Here is a 15,761-nt window from a genome sequence, read left to right on the forward strand (position 1 = left end):
AGCAGGCTACTCAGTATGCTTCCAGAGAGCACTTTCCAGTGCTTTTTCAATAGTGGCTGACAGCAGAACACATCTTCAGCTGCTGGCCAAAGCCCATAGGATTGGGCTGAAAGCGTCTCTTGCAACTTATCTCTCGAGTTTATTTTAGTAAGCTAAAAAATTTTTCCTCAAGTGTTTTTTCCCCTATTTCTCCATGGGAGAACTAAGATTTATGTACATGTAGGTGATTTTCTTTGGTTAAATTCCCGCAAGGCCTTTTCTCAGACTCACAGTGACATAAAACAAAATGTTTTTAGATTATTGAAGAGAAACTGTGGTTGCTATTAGCAGTTCACTCTGTTTATTCAGTGTTCTCTGAAGGGATATCTAGAAGACACAGGTGCAATGACACCAAAAATCTGGAGATAAAAATGGTAGTAAATAAATGCTCTGGCATATCAGCTTGCAATGCTCTCAGTAATAACTATTAATCATGCATAGCTATTCCTTCTGCCAAACCCTTTTCATGAAAGTAATCAAGAAATGATTCCCACAATAACCTGTACGACACTTTTGTCCCCTTATCCAGTATACCAAGAAACAGATCCTAGGATGTGGCTATCCAGGTAGAACCAAGTTTAATTCTTTGTGTTCAAGGTGGGCCAGGGAAAAACACAGGCTTAGTTCCCACCCCAATGGTGTCCCCAACAGCACTCTTTTCTTTGCTCTCATTTATTCCTATGGAAAAAATGTGAAGCCTTGCCATACTGATCTGCTGAGGGCAAAAACTATCCTCCAACCCTAGCATGCCCAGTCCAGGCAGCCCCTGATAACCTGGCCATCGTGAAAAAGTGGTGGATGGCACAGAGTACCACACTGCATGTCCAAGAAGTTCTTGCAAACACCATGTCCCCCTCCCCCATACATACTTCCCTGCTAAAAACTGTCCAGTGGGATTTTAGCCATTTTCAAAAGGGTTCTGTGTGCAGCCTGGCTGCCCTGCATACAATGTGCTGGATGAAAGCCGCAGTATGAAAACAATGGTGTTCCTTTGTTACAAGTGTCCCACAAATGTTGAGCCCTTAAACTTAAACAGAATGCTGAGAAGAGGTGTATAAGAAAGCAGTTGAGCAAGTCCTTTCTTGGAGACACACTCCAGAGTGACAGGAGAGAGTTGGGTTCTCCACTGCCATCACTCAGGCTAATGATGGTAGTTCCAACTTCTCCTCAGAAAGCAGCTGATGGGGCATGAGAACGTAGACCAGCCATTTTCAACCACTGTGCCATGGCACATTGGTGTGCCACAAGTGGTTCACAGGTGTGCCCCAGGAATTTGGGGGAAAGTCCATTTATTAGTAGGGCCAATGAGGATGTGAGCCCCCCACTGGCAGCCTGGTGTGCCTTGTCAATTGTCAAAAACCTGATGGTGTGCCTTGAGAATTTTAGTGCCTTATCAGTGTGCCCTGAAATGAAAAAGGTTGAAAATCACTGAGATAGACCATGAAAAAGTCAAAGAGTATCCTTCAAATTTTGGTGGCTCATGTCTTTGAAATGGATACTGGCCAACTATACAGCTCTACTGAATTAACACAGACATCTCCCTTCCTAAATGGACATTTGGTTAACAAAGTCTTTGCCCGTGTGTGCGTGAGCCATCCTGTTGTTAAACGGGAATACTGCTGATTGCATGCTTCATGTGGGTGTTGGAACAATGTAGCATCTCTTGAAGGCTGAGAAATGTCCAGGATTTTAAAACATCGGGTGACTACAGTCCCAACCACCCCATGCTTTATTTTGTTTGGAAAACTATTCAGTCGAAGCCAAAAATAAGAAGTGGGGAATTTTCCTCTGATAAAGAAAGAGTCTAAACATCATCAGAAATAACACCAATTTAAAGTGAGTCAGAAAAGTCTAGAAATTGCTCCAGTGAATCACTTCTTTCTTGACTGTTGTTCATGTGAGCACAATGAAAAGAAGTTGTTTGGACTGAGTTGTGGTGGAAAAATTGTTAACATCCCCAAATAGGATTTTCACTTCCAACAAGCCGCAAAAACAAGACACAGCATGATGCCCTAAAACATTGAGCCTTTAAACTTGGAAGTTGTTGGTTTGATCTATAAAAATTAAACCAATTTGTATTATTTTACCATCATTTTAGTGACTCTTTGCACTATATTTGATAGCAAATATCAAAGAGTGACATTTAATTCAAAAGCACATTACTGTGAGTTGGAACACAAAAAATGATACAACATAAGGAAACATATGATGTAACTGAACATGAATATTTGTGCTTTCGGTTTAGATAACTTCATATTGCTCTAATATGTTTAGAGTTGCCCATTAATGGGCATAGACACTTTCCCTTTCAAATTTTTTTCCCTCCATCTCCCAATTCCTATTGATCAGAGAAGCGATCCTTTTATTGCAAAACTTTACATGTAAGTTAGATTGTAAATTCTTTGGGGTAGGGTAGAAAGGGGCAGCCCTGCCCCAAAGTTTATACTCTAACTTACACGTAAAGTTTTGCAATAAAAGGATCGCTTCTCTGATCAATTGGAATTGGGAGGAAAAAAATTGAAAGGGAAAGTGTCTATGCCCATTAATGAGTACATTGATATCATGGTATAAATAAATACTACTATTAAATATGTTGGTGTTTAGAAAGCATAACGTAATGAATGTCATCCTTTTGAACCGTTGTGAAAGGGAAACACACAGTTATTCTGTTACTTTTTTTGTAATGAAACCTATTTTGTATGGCACTTTGAATTAGATGTAGAGAAAGTGGTTTGAATTTCAATATATGACACATGAGACACAAACGTTTTGTTGAATGGAGTCTCATTAATTTAAGTGCCTTGGTTTATTTTCTTTGCAATCCTTGGGTAAGGTTTTTTTTTTTACTTTCAGAAAGCCGCAAGTGTTTCATTTACAGTGGAAATACGTTATCATCCTGGCACTCCCTTAGCAGAAAAAAAAGGGATGCATGAAGTGGGGAGAATGCATTGTACAAGAACAATTTCACAAGAATCAGTCACTTCAACTCCTGGTGCAGTTCATGAATCTTAGGTTGGATCAAACAGCTCTGCATTACTATTTTTAAATATTGGCAGGTTTATTCATTCACACAGGAAACATTCAGGCTGGAATGAAATGAAGTGAAACATGTAGTAGAGGGCACCCTTCAGCCTCAGGAGTGAAGCATTAAGGTGGCTTAAACCTATTCATTCTCCTGAAAAGGATGCCGTTATGGGGGCTGAGGAGACAGATCACACCCACACGCTTAAGACCGCATGTGATGATTCCTCAAGCAAGCCTATGACCAACTGAGGGCCAAACTAGACACGATGTGAAACAAAGCGCCATCTATCTAGGATCATTAGGAAAGGTATTGAGAACAAAATGGCTAATATTATAATGCAATCGATGGTAAGGCCACACCTGGAGTATTGTGTCCAGTTCTGGTCACCGCATCTCAAAAAAGACATAGTGGAAATGGAAAAGGTGCAAAAGAGAGCGACTAAGATGATTACGGGGCTGGGGCACCTTCCTTACAAGGAAAGGCTACGGCGTTTGGGCCTCTTCAGCCTAGAAAAGAGACGCCTAAGGGGGGACATGATTGAGACATAAAAAATTATGCAGGGGGTGGACAGAGTGGATAGGGAGATGCTCTTTACACTCTCACATAATACCAGAACCAGGGGACATCACTAAAATTGAGCGTTGGGCTGGTTAGGACAGACAAAAGAAAATATTTCTTTACACAGCGTGTGGTCGGTCTGTGGAACTCCTTGCCACAGGATGTGGTGCTGGCGTCTAGCCTAGACACCTTTAAATGGGGATTGGACAAGTTTCTGGAGGAAAAATCCATTACGGGGTACAAGCCATGATGTGTATGTGCAACCTCCTGATTTTAGAAATGGTCTATGTCAGAATGCCAGATGCAGGGGAGGGCACCAGGATGAGGTCTCTTGTTATCTGGTGTGCTCCCTAGGGCATTTGGTGGGCCGCTGTGAGATACAGGAAGCTGGACTAGATGGGCCTATGGCCTGATCCAGTGGGGCTGTTCTTATGTTCTTATGAGGGTATTTTAACTCTAAAGTAGCAGCCATGGAGGGACCAGATCTGGACTGGGACCGCAGTGCAGAGATAGGAGCTTTAGCTCTTCCGTGCAATTTTCTTGCCACAATTCCCTCGTAGAGCAGCTATTTAATTTCCATATGTGCCAAGGTGCCATTTGCTGCAAGCACCATTTGCGTGTGGGAGATCCCAGTCCTAACTCAATTCCTGTACAGTGATGCAGTGATGTTTTGGCTGCTGGAGATCACCTTGGGTTAAGGTGACATTTGTCCACTTGACTCAGGGTAAGCCCCACTATGGGTCAGATCCAAGTTGATCCATGCAGGCAAATTGGGCCTAAGAACATGATTAGAATTTAGCATGCAACATTGTCACCAAACCCACCCCCTTCCCTTGTCCAACCCGTCCATCCCAGCCCCATCTCCTCCCTGTTTGTTTTTCCCAGTTTGAACTTAGATGTATCTGAAAATGACTGTGTGTTGTTGCTGAATCTTCCACAGACAAAAACTTTCCTTCCATCTCATACTGCTGAAATGATCAAGTTCCTCTCAGAGTTTTCTTGAGAAACTCAAAGAGCTACCTTTCTAACATGCTATAGCGCTTACAGAATGCCACTCAAAAGAAATGTTTTTGCAAAAAAAAGAAGATATTCTAAAAATGTGTTTTCTGTGGATGGTTGTGATTCTCTTGTTAGAATTCTCCAGAAAAGTACATGGTAATGGTGTCTTACATTGTTGTCTTTTAAGCTTCAACGGCAAGGATAAAGCAACACATGGCTCAAAAATGCCATGTGGTCAACATGCTTCAAATTTTAAGCAATAATAAATTCATTTATATAACTCCCCCTCTCAGGACACTTTACATAATGTAATTAAATTCCATTAGCATTCCAAGTACTTACATAATAGTATGATAAAATCCACCAGCTGTCACCCCTTCTGGGCAGAAACAGCCTGACCAGTTATCCACACAATGTATTTGTTATATGTAAGGCTAACTGGAATTGGCAGTATGAAGTCACAGGCAGCATAAGCCTAACCTGAGCTGGAACAGACAGCTGACCTGCACTGCATCCATGTAGGTTAGGAGGTGGCTGATGCGCAATTCGGAATAACACGATATGTTTTCTCTTAGCCCATGTCACACAGTGGCCACCCCTATGGAGCTACTTGGATCTGCACCAGAAAAATCGCTGGTGCAAATCCAAGCAGCCCAGTGCAACTCCCGGCTGGCCAGTTGTGGAGTTATGTTCCAGCCTAAGTCACCCAGGTCAGTCCCACCCCCCTCCTGGGTCCAGTCCACCCACCAGTCTGCCCTCCCCCCACCCAAAACTGCTCCATTCTACCCTTCCATTGCCCTCTCCAACCCCCCCATGCCGGCTGCCTTTGCATGAACTTACATGTCCATGCACTAGCTCAGACAACTCCTAAGGAGGTGCAAATGTGATTTACAGCACAATTGTGACACTCCAGGGCTGGAGGAAGGGACATGCACCAGCTCATCATTTCAGGATTGTGCTCTAAGTTATTCACTGGGGCTGACTGTTGGCATCACATTTTGCCAGCCTTCAAATAGCTGCCTTAGCTTTCAGGCCATTTCTGGGCCCAATTCCAAGTGTTGGTGCTTGCATTTAAGAACATATGTTCTAGGATTGTGCCTGGGGTTCCTGAAAGATCATCTGTGTTCCTATCACCCTGCTGAGTGGCATTACTGGGGGGGGGGGGGTACTAGAGCAGACTAATCAATTTAAAGCTGGTAAAATATTTTAATATTAATAACCAACACTGTTCCCCTTGTATTTTTTTTTATTTTGACATTTATAATTGTATTTTAATGTGTCCTGTTTTTAGCTGCCTTGGATGCTTATTTTTAAAAGGGGAAAGCAAGATAGAAAAGTTTTTAAAATAATGTAGATATCTGTGATTTACAGCCCAATACTAATCTGGGCTAGTGCTGGCGTAGTGACCACTGAATCCAGTTGCATGGCTGCCAGGGCAGGTGAGGAGGAGGTGAGGAACAAATGTTCCCTACCCCAAGGAGACTTCCAACCTGTCCAATTTCAGCACTGGATATTGCGTGGGCTGTGTGGCCCCCTCTGAGTCAGTGCTGAATAGGATTGAGCTGCTCATTGCCACTGATGTGAATCTAGTGCCTTAGAAGTAATGTTTATATTCTTACCCTCAAGCAAGAATAAAGCCACACCATTTTCTGATTAATTTATTCAGTGTACCCATCCAAGGCTACACTCCTACATACACCTTCTTCGGGGTAAGCCTCACTGAACACAGTGGGATTCATTTCTAATATATATGCTCTGTATGCAGTGCGGGGTTGGGCTGCCTGTGGCTCAGCCCAAGATAAGGGGAAGTAATTCTCCTTACCCTGGATAATGTGGCAGCAGCCCTAATGTGTCTATTCCAGTGGTTCTCAAACTTTCAGTACTCTCTTTTTAGAATGAGAATCTGTTGGGACCCACCAGAAGGGAAGTCATGTCCAGAAGTGACATTTTTCAAGTAGGAAAATTTTTAAGAATCCTAGGCTGCAATCCTACTCACACTTACCCAGGAGTACGTCCCATTGACTATCATTGTTAAAAGTGTATACATAGTAGCCTGTCAAAAGTACAGATCTGTAACATTTCCCCAAATACAGTCACATACCATGGTATAATCAAGACTAAAATAATTTTAAAAAATTATTGAAATGAATGGGACCCACCTGAAATTGGTTTACGCCCCACCTAGTGGGTCTTGACCCACTGGTCTACTTGAATCTGCGCCACCTTAAGAGAACCTAAAGTGAACACAATGTATTATTCCTCTAAACACCTCTTCTATTTAGCTGTACGTTTGTTTGTGAATATACTGTTTCTTTGCTAAAGCATAAATTGAACTTCCTTCATGTCAAGTACATCCAGCTATCCTGAAGGTTAAGGATGTGTTACTATCTTGTTTGTGATTTAATGGTGAACAACAATAGCTTTTACAGAGCCATGAGGGCTCCAGAAATTCAATTTCTTTTGACTGATTACTTTGGATGATGAGGTAGCTCAGGGCTGCTCATTTCTGTTTCATGGTATTTATTGGATGATACGGGTGTGCATTGGGGGGGGGGGGGAAACACCATATTCTGAATGACATCATCTCACTTCAGAGCTGCTTTGGAAAGAGCCCTAAATGAAGTGAGGTCCCTCGAAAGTTCTCCAAACCAAAACAAGACTGTCTGAAGCAGTTTTGGACAGCTGATTGCTTTGTTTGATTTTTCTTCTCCTTCCTTTGTCTTTAACTCCCTGGAGGCTTTTCTTCTATGTATGGAAGGGGGTTTCCCAGGACTGGCCCGAGACCTCCTGACATCTGAGGCAGCATGCCAAATGTTGCCCTTTTACCCAATGACATACTACTACTCCCACTCTCCAATGCTGTAGCTTGGTACTTTCCTCTCCTTGCTGTTTCCCTCCCCATCCTCCACTCAACCCTGCACCAGACCTATCTGCTCTGGCAGATATCCCTCTGCATGCTGGTGCCAGTGGGAAGGCTCTGGCCTTCTTGCCGGTTATGCTAGAAGGCACACTGGTGCAAGACACTTTATGATGCTCTTGTGACAGCATGTGCTGGAGGAGCACATGCTCTACTGACATACGTGGAGGTTAGGATTGGGGCATAAGATAGTAAACTTGTGTCTGAGCAGTAGTATTTCAGGCTGTACATGTGGACTCGTACAATTAAATGCCATATCAGATGATTCATGTATAGAACCCTAGAGTTACAAGGGGTCTGCTTGTTCATCCAATCCCCTGCCAATGCAGGCAGACCACAATTACAATAACCCTGATAGTGGCTATCCAATATATTGAAATGTATGTACGAACATAGAAAACTGGATATTGGGAAGACATCTCGTTTTCTATGGGCTGGAATATTCTGGGTATAGAGCAGGGGTTCTCAAACTTTCATCTACCTGTGGTGGAGGGCGCTGCAACCCATCCCCTTCTCTGGCACTGGGCCTACACAGACCTCCAAAGGACTCCAGTAACAACCAGAAGTCACTTAAACCCAGAAGTAAACCAGAAGTGACTTTCTGGCTCTTCTGGAGGCCTGTGGAGACCTGGTGAGGTCTCCAATTGCATCAGAGGGTTCCATTTTATAGTTGACTGGATACAAAGGTGGGATGGGAGGACCCAAGCCACGACCCACCAGACATGGAGTCATGACCCACCAAGTGGGTTGCACTCTGCAGTTTGACAAAGCTTGGTATAGAGAAACATTCAATCAGGTGAGTCACTGCTTGCTGTTTAAAGTAGTACAACCCTAACACAGTTTAACCTGCTATCTTTGTGAGAACTAGGCCTTAGTGAAAAGATGTTCTGGATTTCTGCTTTCAGATTCTGTATATGCCACAACTAGTTATTAGACTGCTCATCATTTTACAAAATGGAATTGTACCATATTATGTCAAAAGACACATTCCATTTTGGATGATAGAATTAAAGAGGGGGTATTTTCTAGTCACTAATGGATGCATTGCCCCCAGCTCCTGTTCATCTGTAAATAAAAACTGTCAGATTCAGCATCTCCCCAGCAGTGACTAAGAATGGAGCTGCTTATAATTTATTTACATTGGGGGAAAATGACCTCTAGTGGTAATGTTATTACCTCTTAGAGCAATCTGGAAAGTAGAGGGGGAAGGAGGCAACGCGATGGTAATTCAATACAAGCACTACCCAGATCTCAGGGATGAAGCTGTGTGTCACCATTTTGGAGAGCAATAAAGGAAGGTCTTAAATTAAAATAGTATGGTTGACCAGAAAAATTAAATTATGGGCACTAACCTGTTTTAATAGTTCTGAGTGCAAAAGCAAAACCCTGTTACAGTCGCCTAAAGTAGGTAGAGAGGCTTTTTTTATGCGGCAAAGTGTGTGGTTCAGAAAATTCAACAGAATGATTGTGGGAATAGATTTTAAATACAAGGAGGATGCACATTTTACAGAGAGCAAGACTGAATAAAAGCAACTAGAAGATCTATAGATATAGATTTAGATATAGATTTAAAGATATATATGTTCATTCAATATGAACAAGAACAAGAAATCTTTATTGGCATAATACAATAAATACTACAAAAATACGCATAATCCACAGCATCATTGTTGCTCATTAACCTGACCCTTAACGATCTCCCACATAAAAGTTGCTGTTTTCTCCACTATATCAAATGCTTCTGTGGAAAGAACAAATCATACCCTCTCCTAGTCTGACTGACCCTCCGTGTTTGCCCAGATCAAGTCTAGGAGTCTCTCACATGCCTCCATGTAAAGTGAGCAGTCTAGGAGCATATGCACTATAGTTTTCACACCCTGTCCACATTGGAAATACCTCTCCAAGTATGGTACCCCCTTAAGTCTCCCAGACATCAGATGGCATGGCATTACACCTTGCTCTGTGCTCTTGTGGCTTTTTAAGGATGGGGAAAAAGTCAGCCATTTGTCCTGTCCTAGTTGAAATTTGTAAGAACAGCGGGGAACAGGTTTTGTTGTCATCACTCAGCAACTCCTATATCTAAGATTTTCTTTTTAATCACCTGGAAGGCTTACACTTGACCAATTAAGTCCGGATCTATTCCCCATTATTTTAATTTTTTAACAGTTGGAATAGTCCCTATTGGAGGTGTGGAATCCACCAGAAGATAATGTCTTTACCCACCTCATAATATATAGTCACAGCAAGAACCTAATAGAGTTCAATCAAGCTGTTGTTTCAAAATGGGATTGTCCAGTCTCCAAAGAGAGGACTGAGGATGGCACACGCTTAGGTAGTCCTAATATCTTCCTCAAGGACAGGGATCGTATCCATTCAGTTGAGTGGTCTAATATGTTTAGCCTAACAGGGACACCATATAAGATTTGGGGTATTATTCAATATGTAATACCAACAGTGGGAGACATAAACCATGAAGAGCTTAATATCATAGAAATATAGAAAATGGCATTGCTACATGCCTTAGTACAGTAGTTCTCAAACTTTTAGCACTGGAACCCACTTTTTAGAATTAGAAACTGTCAGGACCCACCAGAAGTGATGTCATAACTGGAAGTGACATCAAGCAGGAAAGTTTTTAACAGGCTGCAATCCTACACACACTTACCTAGGAGTAAGTCCTATTTGCTGTCATTGTTAAAAGCATATACGTAGTAGCCTGTTAAAAGTACAGGTCTGTAACATTTCCCTAAATGCAGTCACATCAAGTCTAATATTATTATTATTAACAGTATTTATATACCACTTTTCAACAAAATGTTCAACAAAAGTTCACAAAGTGGTTCACAGAAAAAATCAAATAACTAATGGCTCCCTATCCCAAAAGGGTTCACAATCTAAAAAGATGCAACACCAGCAGACAGCCACTAGAAAAGACACTGCTGGGCTGAGGTGGGCCAGTTACTCTCCCCCTGCTAAATAAAAGAGGACCACCCACTTGAAAAAGTGCCTTTTAACCAATTAGCAGGGGTTATGTTAGAGATAATGGGCAAAACAAAGATAGCAGAAGCGCAAACCTGTAGCTGCAGCGTGTGGTGCTCAGAGCACAGGGAAGAACACCAACAAAAGGAGGCAAGACTCAGGGAAGTCCCAGCACCAGAGTCTATTTACAGGCAGTATTTACAAGTAGAAGGCAGTTCCAGAAATCAGCAATCAAAGGCAGTCCAGCAAACAGTCCAAGTAGTCAGTAAATCAGGTGTCAGTCCAGCAGAGATTCATGCAGCAGCTCACTCCTACAACCCACACCTGTGGACTGTGCTTGTTGGATATTTGTAGTCCTGTCAGCCAATGGGAAACACCATGACCTCATCACTGAGGAATGTCATTGCATCATCCTGGACAGGGATTGCATCAGCTTTACCCATCTCTCCTTGTTCTGTGCAATGACTCAGCACTTTGCCCTGATTGGTCCTTGCCCCATTGTCTGACAGGTATGCTTACATTTAGCACATACATCTGCTGTCTGGTAGGCCTGCCTTATCCTGCCACCAAATTGCCTTACTGTATGGGGCACATACTGTAACAGTTAAAAATAAGAAATGAATGGGTGACCCACCTGAAATTGATTTGCAAACCACTTAGTGGGTCCCAACCCATAGTTTGAGAGACACTGCCTTAGTATAAGAATTGAAACCCAAGAATTTTCAGTTAGTCCAATTTCCAATAGTGGCAACAAGGATGGCATCAGTCTCCTCAGAGGGCCAATGCAGTCACATACCATGTTAACATTAAGTCTAATATATTAAAAATAAAATATTGAACTGAATGGGAACCCACCTGAAATTGGCTCGCAACCCACCTAGTGTGTTCTGACCCACAGTTTGAGAAACACTGCCCTAGTAGTGTTGATGCTACCATGGTATGTGACTGCATTTGGGAAAATGTTACAAATCTTTACTTTTAACAAGCTACTACATATATTCTTTTAACAATGATAGTCAATAGGACTTACGTGTGGGTAAGTGTGGGTAGGATTGCAGCCTAGGATTCTTAAAAATGTTCCTACTTGAAAATGTCACTTTTTTTCCTGCTATATTATGTTACTTCCGGTCATGACATCATTTCTGGTGGGTCCTGACAGATTCTCATTCTAAAAAGTGGGTCCTGGTGCTAAATGTGTGAGAATCACTGCTCTAGGGGGTGGAATTTCCTTCACCTCAGGAGGGGGTGCGAGCCCGATCCACAAATAACTGAATCCATGGATATGGGATCAGCGGATATGGGGACCCCTGTACTTTAAAAGTAAAAAAAGTAGTACTTTAAAAGTATATTTATCAACACCTCCACATTATTACAGAAAATGTCCCAGATTCCCCCAGATATGTGGGAAGGGTCCAGTATGCACACTGGTCCCACATGACTTTTACTGCATGACATTGATGAGGATTGAGAAATATCCAAATCAAACCAGGGCTAATCCTAAATTAGTCAAGAAGGGATTAGGGGAACAAATTCATATCATATTTTATCTTCTATGATCTGCTATGGAGACTGCAACTTAATAGTTCATATAGTAGAGGTGAAAAACTGAATTCCTGACCTTGGATTCAGGGCATGTTTGGCAATGAATCAATTCAGATGATACTATATATCAGTGTTTCTTAAACCATATCCTTTATCACAGCACTAGCAGTATCAGAACTTTGCTATATCATGCATGCTGAAGGTTTCTGCTGAACCTGTGCTTGTACTAACTATACACATGCACACCTTATACTGTAAATTCAAATACTTGTGATGGGAGATGCAGCATGGTTTCCCTCTTCTCTAACAACAGTTCTTGGAAAGGAAAGCTTCCCCAATGAATTCATTACTAGACTGGAGTCCCACCCCTTGCAATCACTATAGACACCTAACAGGATTAGTGCTCAGGAGTTTGCTGTGATGTAAGTAAAATTATTCTATTCACTCAGAAGCCAGCATTACTGCAACCGAGGTAGGACAACGTCTTTACTTCTTGCATGTATCTTATACAATGTTGCAGTCTAGGCAATCTCCATTACTCATCTTATCAACTGTTTGATTCTTAATTCTGTCATAATGGGGAAAAAATCCAGTAGTTGATTTAAAGCTGGATTATTTTAAAAGCATGCATTTTAATGGACTAGAATATGTCGATAATTGTATGGAACAAGGACGATGAACAAATTGGACAATGAACAAATGTGAGGATTCTATACCTTAACAGAAAAGAAAAATGATTTAGAATGTTTTGGGTATACAAGAAAAATTTGCCTAGGTTACTTATTACTCATGAAAAGACTGTTTATGGCTCATTTTAAGTGTAGCATTTGGTGGGTTGGAATATCAGGCATGATTTTGGCAGCTGAGTTTAGGATTTCATATATATTATAATTTTTTTTTAAAAAAATTATTGCCTATTAATTGAATTCTTCAAAGATTGCATTTGCCATACATCAATGAAAATTAGACCTTTTGCATATAGCCCCCAATTGGAAAGCACTTTCTTAACCCTTCCTTGTGAAATTCATTAAATAAGACTTTTTTTACCTTTCCAATTAGTTAATGCATCAAATGCTCAGCATCTTTTGAAGCAAGTGAATTAGTTAAGTTTAATAAGCTAATGGCATGGCAGCCCTTGCAAAATGTGGAAGCTCCTAATCAATGCGGTGACAAATGAAATGATCTGTGGTTCTCAGGGTGAAGAGTTAATTGAATGGACAGCATCTTTCACAGCTGCTCATACATTCCTAATGGATATCGTGCTTTTAGTCCTTCTTGAAGTAATAGCACATTCATCGTTAATTCCAAGTCTCCTAGTTTTTGCCAGCTTTTAGCTGGGGCAAAGATCTCAGGTGTTTATACTTTGGAGATTTAAGTTGTCAATATGATGTATAAGGCATCTACTTATAACTGAAAGCGATTGAAAATCATTATGCATCTTGTTAACCTGCACTTGGAGTTTGACCGTACTCATGAACCAGAAGTATTAAGTAAAATTCAAGTGCTGCAATAGAGCTGTACAAGGTTTGGCTTTAATGTGAATATGCACATGCTTTTTTAAAAGTAGCAGAGATAATGTCTTTAATAAAAGAATAAAGGGATGGCTTTGGTTTATATTAACAGGTACAGATAAGAAAACATCTATGTATGTTTGTCTAATGTAAAAAAAGAAAACACATGAATATTGTAACTGTGTGTCAGTGCATGACAAAACATATTGTGTTTTGTTCGATTTAGCCACCTAATTTAGCCATGTGTCTGAGTGTAAATGAAAACAGTAAGAGTGAAAGTAGAGAGGCTAAGGCCCAAGTCCTAACCAACTTTCCAATGCTGGCATAGTGGTGCCAATGGGACGTTTGCTGCATCCTGCAGGTGGTTGGCACTCACAGAGGCCTCCTCAAAGTCAGGGAATATTTGCTCCCTTATCTTGGAGCTACATTGCCCTTATTTCAGTGCTGGAAGGTGGGTTAGAATTGCACCCTAAGTCAATCAAACTTAACCATTTGTAAGTCAATCCGACACATAATTAATCTGCAGAATTTGTTGCCACATGGTGTGGTAATGGTCACTAGTCTGAATGATTTTAAAAGGGGAATGGACATATTCACGGTCTATCAATGGTGACTAGTTATGATGGCTGTGTGCTACCTCCAGGTTCAAGTGGCTATATGCCTCTGTACTCAAGGTGTACAACAATAGTGGAAGAGAAGTATGCCTTTCTCTCTTGCTTGTGGGCTTTTCAGAAACAGTGGGTCATTCACTTTGTGTAACAGGATGCTGGACTAGATAGATTCATTTTGGGGAAGGGACATGACAGGGCCTATTTGGTCACACCCCCAAGATTGTGGAACTCTCTCCTCCAGAGTTCCAATATGACTCTTCGCAATTTTTCAGCATCTAATTGAAATATTTTTATCTGGACAGGTGTTTAGTTGTATTTATACTCCTGAGTTGATATGATTACTGGTTTTTGTGGGTTCAGTTCTTCAACTGTTTTATTTGTTCTGTGGGTTGTTTTCTTTTGGTTTTGAATTTATAAAAATTAATTTATCAGATTGTTGTACTCTTTCTCTCTTGATCTATATCTGAACTGCCTTGAGGGCCCCTTTAAATTCTTTATAAATCCTCAGATAAATGAAAAATAAGCAAGTATCTCCATCCTGTCAGGATTTAGGTTCCATTTCTTGGCCCTCATCCACTCTATTGCTCTCAGACAATAGTACAACATGTCCATGACTTCATCTGAATTAGATAAAAAGGAGAGATAGAGCATATTAATGGCACCACACTCCACATCCTTGAATGACCTTATTCAGCAATTTCATTTAGATGTTTCATCTAGTAGTCTCTTTGTCTGAGTAGTAGCAGATCAGGCAGTCATGTTTCCTAGCCTTCTGACCCATTTAACTGGTGGCACCAACGACTGGACTTGTGACTTCCTCATTCAAAGCATGAACTTTGCCACTGAGCTATGGCCTCTCCCCAAAATGTTTACACAAAGTCAGCATATATGATTTGCTTCCTCTTTCACCATAACTATCCTTGTTCAGAAGCATATCTAGAGGGAGGCAGCGTGGTAAGAGCATGGCAGGTGCCACAATGCTCCATGTAAGTGGCCCCTCTCCATTGGAGCCATTTGGAGCATCAATTGCTGTCACTGCCCCAAATGGCTACAATGGGGGAGAGAGGCTGCTTACATGGCATGTTGTGGAGCCTGCTGTACTTATCGTTCTGTACCCCCCCCCAGCTTGTTACTGACTCAGTCTTGCCTGTCTCTCCAAATGACTCTCAGCCCAATCCTATACATGTCTCCTCAGAAGTAAGTCACATTATAGTCAATTGGGCTTATTCCCAGGCAAGTATGGATAGAATTGGGCCATCTAGCTCTAACAACTGACTGAGTTGAAATGGCTCTATTTGCCTGCAATGAAATCCAGCCCAATTTATAAGCAGTGATGTTTTTGGCAGTCCCACAGCTAACCACCTTTTTTTCTTTTTTCACCCACCAACAACCTAGAGTGAAGGCAGGACGCATTGCCCTCACTCTGATGAATTGCAGCACAACACAGCACCATCATGTAGCATTGTTCTGAAGCCGAACATGACCACAGGGAGCATTGCTGCTGCCAGGACCACAAAACAGGCAGTGACAACAGTTAACAGGAAAAGTTGGAGACAGTTCACAGAAACGTTCTCCACCAG

This window comes from Tiliqua scincoides, chromosome 6 (genome assembly GCF_035046505.1).
Source record: "Tiliqua scincoides isolate rTilSci1 chromosome 6, rTilSci1.hap2, whole genome shotgun sequence".
Taxonomy (NCBI): Eukaryota; Metazoa; Chordata; class Lepidosauria; order Squamata; family Scincidae; genus Tiliqua; species Tiliqua scincoides.